General features: G+C 39.6%; 2 pseudogenes across 1 annotated transcript; both read right to left on the reverse strand.

Moving 5' to 3' along the window:
* Positions 1-965: 965 nt before the first annotated feature.
* Positions 966-4,004, reverse strand: LOC126931639 (NADH-ubiquinone oxidoreductase chain 5-like; annotated as a pseudogene). Its single transcript, XR_007717890.1, has 2 exons — positions 3,855-4,004; positions 966-3,287 (listed from the first exon to the last, which is right to left on the reverse strand). The product of XR_007717890.1 is annotated as an NADH-ubiquinone oxidoreductase chain 5-like (transcript).
* Positions 4,005-5,903: 1,899 nt separating this feature from the next.
* LOC126930816 (ATP synthase subunit a-like) lies at positions 5,904-7,090 on the reverse strand (annotated as a pseudogene).
* Positions 7,091-12,078: the final 4,988 nt, after the last annotated feature.

Here is a 12,078-nt window from a genome sequence, read left to right on the forward strand (position 1 = left end):
TTGTGTATGCGAATAGGAAGTATCACTCTGGTTTGATATGTGGGGGAGTATTTAGTGGGTCAGCTGGAATATAGTTATCTGGGTCGTTTAGGAGGTTAGGTGAGAGTAGTGTTAGTGTTGCTAGGACAAAGAGAAGGAGGACCAGACCTAGGGCATCTTTGATTGTGTAGTAGGGGTGGAAGGCGATTTTGTCCGAGTCGGAGGAAATTCCGCAGGGGTTGTTTGATCCTGTTTCGTGTAGGAATAGTAAGTGTACGGTTGTAAGGGCAACGATGATGAAGGGTAGGATAAAGTGTAAAGTGAAGAATCGCGTGAGAGTGGGGCTATCAATGGCGTACCCTCCTCAGACCCACTGGACGAGGTTAGTTCCGATGTATGGGATTGCTGATAGTAAGTTTGTGATTACCGTTGCCCCTCAGAATGATATTTGGCCTCATGGGAGGACATAGCCCATGAAAGCTGTTGTTATGGTTATAAGAAGGAGTATAATGCCAATGTTTCAGGTTTCTAGGAGGAGATACGAGCCATAGTAGAGGCTCCGGCCCATGTGTAGGAAAAGGCAGATGAAGAGTATAGAGGCACCATTGGCGTGGAGGTAGCGAGTGATCCAGCCGTAGTTTACGTCTCGGGTAATATGAGCGATTGAGGAGAAGGCAGAGGAGGTGTCTGGTGAGTAGTGTATTGCTAAGAATAGACCTGTAATGATTTGCAAAATTAGGCAGGTTGCAATAAGTGAGCCAAAGTTTCATCATATGGAAAGGTTGGGTGGGGTGGGTAAATCAATAAGGGAGCAGTTAATTATTTTTATGATTGGGTTGGATTTGCGTATTGGAATCATTAGTGCTTTTGTAGTTGAAGTACAACGATGGTTTTTCATACCATTAGTTATGGTTGGAGTCCATATGGAAGCAATGATGTATATTTTGTTTGCATTGAGTGTATTATTAGTTATGGGGTTTGTGGGGTTTTCTTCTAAACCTTCTCCTATTTATGGGGGTCTAGCGTTAATTGTTAGTGGCGTAGTTGGTTGTGTGATTGTTTTAAATTGTGGGGGGGCTTATATAGGTTTAATGATGTTTTTGGTCTATCTGGGAGGCATGATGGTTGTTTTTGGTTATACCACAGCAATGGCTATTGAAGAGTATCCTGAGACATGAGGTTCGGGGTTTGAGGTTTTAGGGGGTCTTTTAGTGGGGTTAATAATGGAGATGGTGTTAGTTTTATGAGTTTTAGATTTGGATGAGGCAGCAGTAGTAGTGGTTAGTCTTAGTGATACTGGTGATTGGGTGATTTTTGAGGGGGAAGGGTCGGGGTTGATTCGAGGTGATTCTATTGGTGCGGGTGCTTTGTATGATTATGGGCGTTGACTAGTGGTGGTTGCTGGTTGAACATTATTTGTTGGTGTGTACGTTGTGGTTGAGATTGTTCGGGGCAATAGGTTATATTATTAGGAATAGGGCTAGGGTAAGGGGGATAAGAAAAGAGAGGGAGTAGAGTTTGATTATGCCTTTTTGGGTGGTTACAGCTATGGAAGCGGTGATATGTGCCTGTGAGATTATTTTAGGTATAGATTTTTCTAGTCATGCCGAGTCTAATAGAAGGAGGGCTAAGTTTTGGCCTATGAGTAGGTTTTGATAGGGGATTGTGCGGTGAATTGTGGTGGGAAAGTATCCTAGTATGTTGGAGAATTTGAACACTTGTGTTGGGTTTTTTATTTTTAGTTTGTTAGTTATGAGGGTAAGGTCTAGGGCTGCTAGGAAGCCTAGGGCGGTTGCGCACAGGGCTGAGAGTTTTAGGTAGAGAGGTATTATTGGTTGGGGAGGCGAGGTAGGGGGGATGCTGTTGGTGATAAGAAATCCTGTAATTATGCTGCCTATTGTGAGGCGTTTAATTGGGTTTAGTAGGGCGGGGTTGTTTTCGTTGATGTTTGTTAGAGCTGGGAAGCGAGGTTGTCCTGTTAGGGTGAGAAGGATAGTTCGGGTGCTGTAGGCGCTCGTTAGGGAGGTGGCGATGAGAGTGATGAATAGGGCTCAGGCGTTGGTATATGACGTGTTCGTGGCTTCGATAATAAGGTCTTTGGAGTAGAAGCCTGTGAGGAAGGGTATTCCTGTAAGTGCTAGGTTGCCAATGATTAGGGAAGTTGAGGTGAGGGGTATTGCTTTGAGTAGGCCTCCTATTTTTCGAATGTCTTGTTCGTTGCTTAGGTTGTGGATAATGGATCCGGAGCACATGAAAAGTATGGCTTTAAAGAAGGCATGGGTGCAGATGTGTAGGAATGCTAGGTATGGTTGGTTGATGCCAATGGTGACTATTATTAGACCTAGTTGGCTTGAAGTGGAGAAGGCTACAATTTTTTTAATGTCGTTTTGTGTGAGGGCGCAGATGGCTATAAATAGGGTAGTAATAGCTCCCAGACATAGTGTGAGGTTTTGAATTAATGTGTTGGTTTCTATTAGAGGGTGGAAGCGGATAAGCAAGAATACCCCAGCAACAACTATGGTACTGGAGTGAAGTAGGGCTGAGACTGGAGTTGGGCCTTCTATGGCGGAGGGTAGTCAGGGGTGGAGACCAAATTGAGCTGATTTTCCTGCTGCTGCTAGGAGGAGGCCTACTAGTGGGAGGGGGCTTGAGTTAGAATTTAGGGCTAGTATTTGTTGGAGGTCTCATGAGTTGTAATGCAGGAGAAACCATGTTATGGCCAGGATAAGGCCAATGTCGCCAATGCGATTATATAAGATTGCTTGGATAGCTGCTGTGTTGGCGTCTGTTCGAGCGTGCCATCAGCTAATTAGGAGAAAAGATATAATTCCTACGCCTTCTCAGCCGATGAGGAATTGGAAAAGGTTGTTAGCAGTGACTAGAATTAGTATGGCAGTAAGGAAAATAAGGAGGTACTTGAAGAATTGGTTGATATTTGGGTCTGAGTTTATGTATCATAGCGAGAATTCTATGATAGATCAGGTGATGAATAGTGCGATTGGAATAAATATTATGGAGAAGTAGTCTAGTTTAAAGCTTAGTGTTAGGCTTAATGTTTGGGTTATTACCCAATGTCAACTCCAAATGGTTGTTTCTTGGTTTAGGAAGATGAATAGAGTTGTTGAGGAGAGGCTAGTGATGAAAGCATATATTACGGTTATTTTTACGTAGTCTGGGTATGGACGTTTTTTGTAAGGGTTGATGAGGGTGGCAAAAATTGGGAGAGTCAGGGAGATGAGGGTTGTTATTATGATAGGGGTATACATGATTATTACTTTTATTTGGAGTTGCACCAATGTCTTTGACTCCTAAGGTCAATGGATAGCTGTTATCCTTTAAAAGTTGAGAAAACCGTAGTTTTAGGTACGGAGATGGGGGTTAGCAGTCCTTGTGATTTTTCTCGGTAAATAAGAAGTGGTAGGCTTCTATGGTTAGATTCACAATCTAATGTTTTGGTTAAACTATATTCACAAGAGGTAAACCCCAAGATGATGTTGGGATTGAGGGATAGAAGGATGATTGGGGCGAGATGTATGAATATTAATATGTTTTCTCGTGTGAAGGGGGGTTTTATGTTGATTATGTGATGTGTAAGTGTTCCTCGTTGTATTGTAGTGAATATGTGGAGAGAGTAGAGGGCTGTGATTAGTATGTTAAGTCCTGTTAATATAATAGTGATGTGGGATCAGGAAAATGAGGTTGCGATTACAAAGAGCTCGCCTAGTAGATTGATAGTGGGTGGTAGGGCAAGGTTAGTAAGGCTTGCTGTGAATCATCAGAAGGCTGTTAGTGGGAGTAGGATTTGGAGTCCTCGGGATAGTAGTATGGTACGGCTATGGGTGCGTTCATAGTTTGAATTGGCTAAGCAGAAGTACATGGAAGAGGTAAGTCCGTGAGCGATCATAAGAACGGTTGCGCCAGAAAAGCTTCAGGGGGTTTGGATGAGGACGGCTACAATTACAAGGGCTATGTGGCTTACAGAAGAGTATGCGATAAGTGATTTTAGATCTGTTTGTCGGAGGCATGTTAGGCTTGTTATGATTATGCCCCATAAGGATAACATAAGGAATGGGTAGGCTATGTATTCTGTTAAGGGGTTAAGAATGGGGTTGAGTCGTATTATGCCATAGCCGCCTAGTTTTAGGAGTACTGCGGCAAGAACTATTGATCCTGCGATGGGGGCTTCAACATGAGCTTTAGGGAGTCACAGGTGTAAGCCGTACAGGGGTATTTTTGTCATAAAGGCTATTATGCATGCTAGTCAGGTAAAGCTGTGGGATCAGGTGGTTGTTAGTTTTTGGTTTGTGAGTGTTAGTAATGTAATGTTTAATGAGCCTGTGTTGTTGTAGGTGTGGCTTAGTATGATGAGTAGGGGTAGAGAACCGGTTAGTGTGTAGAATAGGAAGTACGTACTTGCATTAAGGCGTTTTGCTTGGCTGCCCCACTTAGTGATGATAATTAGGGTGGGAATGAGAGTGGTTTCAAATAGAATATAGAATATAATTAGTTCTGTGGCTATGAATGTCAGAATTAGGGTGATTTGTAGGAGGATTATTATGAAAAGGAAGAGTTTCTTTTGTGAAGGGGGTTCATTGCATAGGTGATATTGGCTTGCTATAATTATGAGAGGTAGGAGTCAGACAGTTAGTATTAAGAGGGGTGTTGTTAGTGGATCAGAGGACAGGTAGGTTGAGTAATTGAGGAGGTTGGTGTTGATTCGGTTGAAGAATAGTAAGGGAATAAGGCTGATAGCTAAGCTGTGTATAGTCAAGTTGATTCAGATTATATCATTTTTGGAAAGTCATGTTATAGGAAGTAGTATGGTTGTGGGAATAATTATTTTTAGCATTGAAGCAGGCTCAGGTTGTGAACGTAATCTAGTCCGTATGTGTTGGAAATTGAGATTAGTAAGGCAAGACCTACTGCTGCTTCACAAGCGGCAAATACTAGCAAGATGATGGGTATAATATTGATTAGGGGGAAGTGTGTGTTTGAGGCAATAAGGGCGGCTATGATAAAGAGTGATATCATTATCCCCTCTAGGCAGAGGAGAGAAGCTACTAGGTGTGAGCGGTAGGTTAGTATACCTAGAAGGGAGATGGTAAATGCTAGTATAATATTTATATAGGTGGGGGTCATTTGGTTAGTATGGTTATCATAATCTAATGAGTCGAAATCATTTATTTTATTTAAACTACTTACCAATTCGGCTCAGTCTAGTCCTTTTTGGGTTCATTCATAGGCTAGGCTGAGAATTAGGATAATAATAAAAGCGATGGTCGATTTAATTATTGTTGGGAGGTTTGTTGTTTGAATGGCTCACGGTAGAGATAGTAGTAGGGCGATTTCTAGGTCAAATAGTAGGAAAGTAATGGCAATTAGGAAGAATTTTATTGAGAATGGGATGCGAGCAGGGCTTAGGGGATCAAACCCGCATTCGTAGGGACTGGTTTTTTCTGCATAGGAGTTGAGTTGGGGTAGTCAGAATATGATAATTGTCGGTAGCAAGGTTAGTAGGGTGTTGATTGTTAAGGCTAGCGCTAGGTTGATTACTCTTTTTTGAATGCTGTCAAAACTGATTGATTGGAAGTCAATTGTACTTGTTATACTAAAAGAGTAGGATCCTCATCAATAGATAGAAATATAAAGGAGTAGTCAGACAACATCTACGAAATGTCAGTATCAAGCGGCAGCTTCGAAGCCGAAGTGGTGGTTTGATGTGAAGTGATATAGTAGTTGGCGGATGAGACAAGTAAAGAGGAATGTGGATCCAATAATAACGTGGAGTCCATGGAATCCTGTGGTAATGAAAAATGTTGAACCGTAGATACCATCGGAGATGGTGAAGGGTGCTTCAAAGTATTCTGAGATTTGTAGTAGGGTGAAATAGGTGCCTAGTAGAATTGTGATTAGTAGGGCTTGGATTGTTTGTTTTCGGTCATTGTTTATGAGGCTGTGATGAGCTCAGGTGATTGTAACTCCGGATGCGAGTAGTACAGAGGTGTTTAGGAGGGGTACTTCTAGGGGGTTTAAGGGGGTAATGCCTGTTGGTGGTCAGTGGCCTCCTAAGCAGGGTGTTGGGGCGAGGCTTGAGTGGTAAAACGCTCAGAAGAAGCCGATAAAGAAGAATACCTCTGAGATGATGAATAGTGTTATTCCGTATCGAAGGCTTTTTTGGACGGGTATTGTGTGGTGGCCTTGGTATGTGCTCTCTCGTACAATATCACGTCATCATTGATATAAGGTTAGTATGTTGGTTAGTAGGCCTAGTATTAGTAGGGTGGTAGAGTAGAAGTGAAATCACATGACTAAGCCGGATGTTATTAAGAAGGCTGACAGAGCTCCTGTCAGTGGCCAGGGACTGGGTTTAACTATGTGATAAGCATGGGTTTGGTGGGTCATTAGGTGTTGTTATGTAGACAAAGGCTAATTAAGAGTGTGAAGACATAGGCTTGGATTAGGGCTACCGCAATTTCTAGAGTAGTTAGTAGTACTAGGAGTATAGAAGTTAGTAGAGTTATTGAGAAGTTGGTGGTTGATAGTGCTAATATAGCGTTTCCAATCAGGTGTATTAATAGATGGCCGGCTGTGATGTTTGCGGTTAGTCGCACGACTAGGGCTACTGGTTGAATAAGTAGGCTAATAGTTTCGATCATTACTAACATGGGGATGAGGAGTGTGGGTGTGCCTTGTGGTAGGAGGTGGGCTAGGGAATTTTTGGTTTTAAAGCGAAGTCCTACAATTACTGTGCCTGTTCACAGGGGGATTGCTATGGCTAGGTTTATGGAAAGTTGGGTGGTTGGTGTAAACGAGTAAGGCAGAAGTCCTAAGAGATTTGTTATGGCAATAAAGGTGACTAGAGATATTAGTATTAAAGATCAGGTTTGTCCTTTAGCGCTGTGGGTTATTATTATTTGTTTTAGGGTGAATTGAGCTAGGTTTTGTTGAATGGTGGCCAGTCGATTACTAGTGGGGTGTTTAGAGGTTAAGATTAGTAGAGCAGGGAATAGGATGATGGGGACTGTGGCGGGCTGGTTTAGGATTGTTGGGGCTGAGAAAGAGGTAAACAGGTTTTCGTTCATTTTGGTTGTCAGTGGATGTTGTGAGATTGTAGGGGCATTCCTGTGGCAAAAATTGATAGAGTCCACAGAATTTCCAGGCTTGCAGCATGGAGGCAAGTATTGTGCATTTCTTAAAAGCAAACTTTTCAATATTTTTCAAATTAAAATAATTTTATAAAAATGATGAATGGCAATCCAGAACTATTAAGCAAGGATCTTCTGAAAAAAAGACATGGGAATCTGTTTTTTTAAAAAATAAGTCAAGTTATTCCTCTAATTATAAAGGTTGAGAGAAACAGTCTTAAGTGATATACTGTATAAACTTCTTAGACGTAGAATATTAACATCATCCCAGAATTTTTTTTGTTACTCAGTGTTCTGTAAAGAAACAGAACAAATGGGAGCTGTTATAAATTAAAGAGAGAGAGCAAGAGAGAGAGAGAAACTGGTATTTATTATGAGCATTGGCTCATGTGGTTATAGAAGCCAAGAAATCTCAAGACCTGCCATCTTGTCTCTCCATGCTGGAGAACCAGGAAAGCCAATGTTGTAATTAAATCTGAATCCAAAGGCCTGAGAAGTAGGGATATTTTGTTGTAAGTCCTAGACTCCAAAAGCCCAAGAACCTTCAGCAGGGGTTATGATGTTGTTGGAGAGCAGAAAAATCTGGATGTCTCAGCAAAAAAAAAAAAAAAAAAAAAAAAAAAAAAATTAGTTTGTCCTCTGCTTTTCTGTTATATTTGGAACCTTTGTGGTTTGGACGATGTCTGCCCACATTGGTGAAGGCAATCTTCTTTACTCAATGTACCAATTCAAATGCTAATCTCTTCCAGAAATACCCTCACAGACACACCCAGAAACAATGTTTTGCCAGCTATCCCTATTCTATCCTGGCATCTTTTAGCCTAGTCAAGTTGACACATAAAACTAACCATTACCATTTTCTAATGCCCTTTAAATTAACCCATGAACCATATGCACAGAAGGAATGGTAATTCTTAATTTTTTCTACTAAAGATAAGTTTTCTCTATAAGATCACAAAAATTGAATCAAACAATATTATCCTTTTGTTTAATGATTCTTTCACTCAGCATAAGTTTATAGAGATTAACCCATGGCGTTGCATGTATCAGTAGTTTGTTATTTCTATGTGGTGGTTCCATTTTATTAATATACCAACATATATTTATTCATTCTTCTATTGATAGACATGGAATGTTTCCAGTCTGAAGCTATTATGAGTAAAGCTGCTATGAACATTCTTGACAATTTTTTTGTGAACACATGTTTTCGTTTTTCTTGGGTAAATACTTAAGATTGGAATGGTAAGATCATAGGGTAGTATAGCTTTAATTTTATAAGAAACTTACAGAGATTTTTCCAAAGTGGTTGTAACATTTTATACTGCCAATAATATGAGTTCCAGTTACTCCACAATCTCCCATCATTTTTTCTTTTCTGACTTTGTTATAGATTTGATTTGCATTATTATTATTATTATTATTATTATTATTGTTGGCGGAGTTTTGCTCCTGTTGCCCAGGCTCAAATTCAACGGCGCCATCTCGGCTCACTGCAACCTCTGCCTCCTGGGTTCAAGCGATTATCCTGCCTCAGCCTCCCAAGTAGGTGGGATTACAAGCACCCACCTCCATACCTGGCTAATTTTTGTATTTTTAGTAGACACAGGGTTTCACCATGTTGGCCAGGCTGGTTTCGAACTTCTGACCTCAGGTAATCCACCTGCCTCGGCCTCCCAACATGGATTTGTATTTTTTGGGTGAATAATGATGGTGAAAACTTTGGCACATACTTACATACTTCATCATTCAGAGATCATTTCTAGTGAATTCTCCATTTAAAATTGTGCCATTTTTATTGTTTTATTTCCTTTTATTATTGAGAGTTAATAGCTAGGCATTCTTTATTTCCTAGCAGCATCCCTTTGCCCTCTCCCTGTGATAATCCTCATTATCAGTCCTCTGCCCAGTTTCCAATAGCAGCAATGCTCAGTGACAGTGCAGCTGTGAAATGACAGTTTTCCCTAGTTCTGTTTGCTTCATTACTTCCCCATTGCCTTTAAAGTTGTCTGTCTGTTTGGGGATTATTTGGTTTCTTTTGTCTTTTTTGTTTCTAAATCTAGCCTTCTTTTTCCCCCCTCAGTGGGAGCTTTGGCTAAGTAAGCTATTCCATCAAAATCAGAGGCAAAAGTCCCACCAAACAAATTTAACAAGTTAAAGAGTTTTATGCTATCTCTTCTTTCATCAGGGTTCTTCAGATAAACAAACCAATAGGATATAGATACAGGCAGAGACTTTGACATAGACATAGACATAGAGCTAAATAGATTTATCTCAGGAATAGACTCACACAATTGTGAAGGCCGATAAGTCCTAGGCTCTCTGTAAGCTGGAGAACCAGAGAACCAGTGTCATAGCCCAGTGCAAGTCTAAGGTCTCAGAGCCAGAGAAGCTGATGGCATTACTCTCACTCTGAGTCTGATACCTGAGAAACTGGGTGGCTGCTGGTGCAAGTCTTGGAGTCCAAAGGCCAGAGAATCTCTACTTCTGATGTTCAAGAGCAAGTGAAGAAGGATGTCCCAACTCCAGAAAAGAGAAGGAAACAGAGAGAGTTATTTCATCTTTTCTCTGTCTTTTTGTTCTATGTGCAACTTCAGATGGTGCCAGTCCTCACCGAGTGAGGGCAGATCTTCCTTATTCAGTCCACTGTTTCAAATGCTAATCTCTTCTAGAAACACCCTCCCAGGCACACCAAAAAATAATCTTTATCAGGAAACTGGTCATTCTTTAATCCAGTGAAGTTGACACCTAAAATTAACAATTTCACTAACCTACAAAGCACTAGATGATATGGCTGTTGCTTTCTTCTCGACTCCTTTTTCTGTTGTCCTCCCTGTGCCCTATGCTCAAACCCAACTTGCCTTCTTTTTTAATTTTGTGACTATTCCTCAGGTTTAGTCACGTATTAATGACATTTGCATTTGCTTTATGCTTCTTCTGTTTGAAAAACTCCTTTCATGGATGTTTTAATCCTGCCACATTTTCATCATTTCTATCTACACTTAGATATCATAAATTGAGACACGGCAAGTAACTGGTCCTAATAAGGTAACTGGTCCATTGTAAGAAGTAAACTAGAAGGCACTGAAGATCTTCCAGGCTAGAAATAGTTGAACCTTATTAAACATTTGCAAAATATTTTGATAAACACTGGCCGTTGCACTTTGGGGCATAGACCATGTCTTCATGAAAACTATATTATTATGAATAATATGTAATTTATATAGAAAAATTCCAGATATCCATATTGTCTACTTCTTCAAGTGTTCAATAATGTTCTAAACACAGAGATACAATTGGTATAATTGCAACCTCTTCAAAAGCGTAAAGATAAGGTAATAACTTTGCTAAAAAAAGCTCTCAACCTGTGGCAAGTTGACTGTGAAAACATGATAATATTCCTCTTGTCCAAGTTAGTAAAGCTGAAGCCCCAACCTAAAGTTAGTATAAATAAAGGTAAAGAGTAAGACATTGTCATTCACATGGTAGAAAGTGAAATTTTAAAGGATGACAGACAGAAGTCGCTCCAGAAACTATTTTTTTCAAATATTTATTTGTAACCCTCCTTCTGGGTCTCCAAATACATTTCTTAGAGTATTTGATATTGCTCCACAGCTCCCTGAATCTCCCATATAAATTATTCAGCATTTTGTTTCTCTGTGCATCAGTTTTGATAGTTTATATTGCTATATCATCAAACTCACTGGTCATTCCTGTACCATTTCTAAATTGCTGTTAACTTCGTCCTAAGTCATAGATTATGTTTTCTATTTTTTTTTTAATTTTAGTAAATTTTTAGTTTATGTTGGGTCTTGTATGATTTTTCTTATGGCTGAGACATAAGTTATCTGCGAATAAGCTTGACTTTCTTGAGGCTTGTGTGTAAGCTTTGTTGCAGGAGATCTGTTATAGTCTTTATTGCTAGTTTATCATTCCACTGAAGCCTGACTTTTCTTGAAATTATTTTTCAAGTGTCTTCTTCAGGGGTAGTGCCTGCTTGATGTCTCTAAAATTTTGTTTATTTGCATAGATTTGTCTTTCCCCTTCAGTATAGATACCTTGGAAGGATATTGCATAATTTGGTTATGGCCATATCCTTTCCATCATCTGTGAATATTAGTTAATAATCATCAAGTTTGTAATGCCAGACTAATATTTTATACTTTATAAGTACTAATAGTTATTTGTTGTGCCTGAAAGCACATAATTTATTTTTTTCTCTTTATAGTTATGCTTCACTGATTTGACCAGAATATGCTAGAGTTCTTGTTTTGTTTTATGCAGTTTGGTTGGGGAGGAGTTTATTAGTTTTGTTTCCTTATTATTTATCCATGCTGAATTTTCCAAGCTCTTTTGGTCTTAGATTTAGTCTCTTGAAATCATAGAAACTTTACTCAATTATTTTTAAGCGCTGATCTTCTTTCATTTTTTCTGTCTTCTCCTTAAATCCTAGAGGCACTAGCTACTCTAGATATGTGTTCTTTTCTGCAACATTTTCTTTTTATTGAATGAAATTGCCTAGGAACTTGTACCATTGCATGTGATGAAAACATAAAATAAAATATTCAATGCGAGTACATTCATAAAAAGGTCAAAGATACATTAATAGCTGGGAGCATTGGCTCATACTTGTAATCCCAGCTACTCAGGAGGCTGAGGTGGGAATATGCCTTGAGCACAGGATTTTGAGGCTGCAGAGAACTATAATGGCACCACTACACTCCAGCCTGAGTGATAGAGTGAGACCCTGTCTCTAAATAAATAAATAAATAACCCTGTTACAGAAACGTACAAACAGGCAGTAAAACTAGAATAAAAACAAAAAAGTAATTACCATCAAAGCCATCATACGTGTTATTTGTAGATCTTTCGGGCACACATATTGGTGGTAAAAATACAAAGAAAAGTAAAAGCCAATTACCATAAAAGTTAGAAGGGTTGTTACTCCTGAGAGAGG

Source organism: Macaca thibetana, chromosome 11 (assembly GCF_024542745.1).
Source record: "Macaca thibetana thibetana isolate TM-01 chromosome 11, ASM2454274v1, whole genome shotgun sequence".
In the NCBI taxonomy this organism is placed as follows: domain Eukaryota; kingdom Metazoa; phylum Chordata; class Mammalia; order Primates; family Cercopithecidae; genus Macaca; species Macaca thibetana.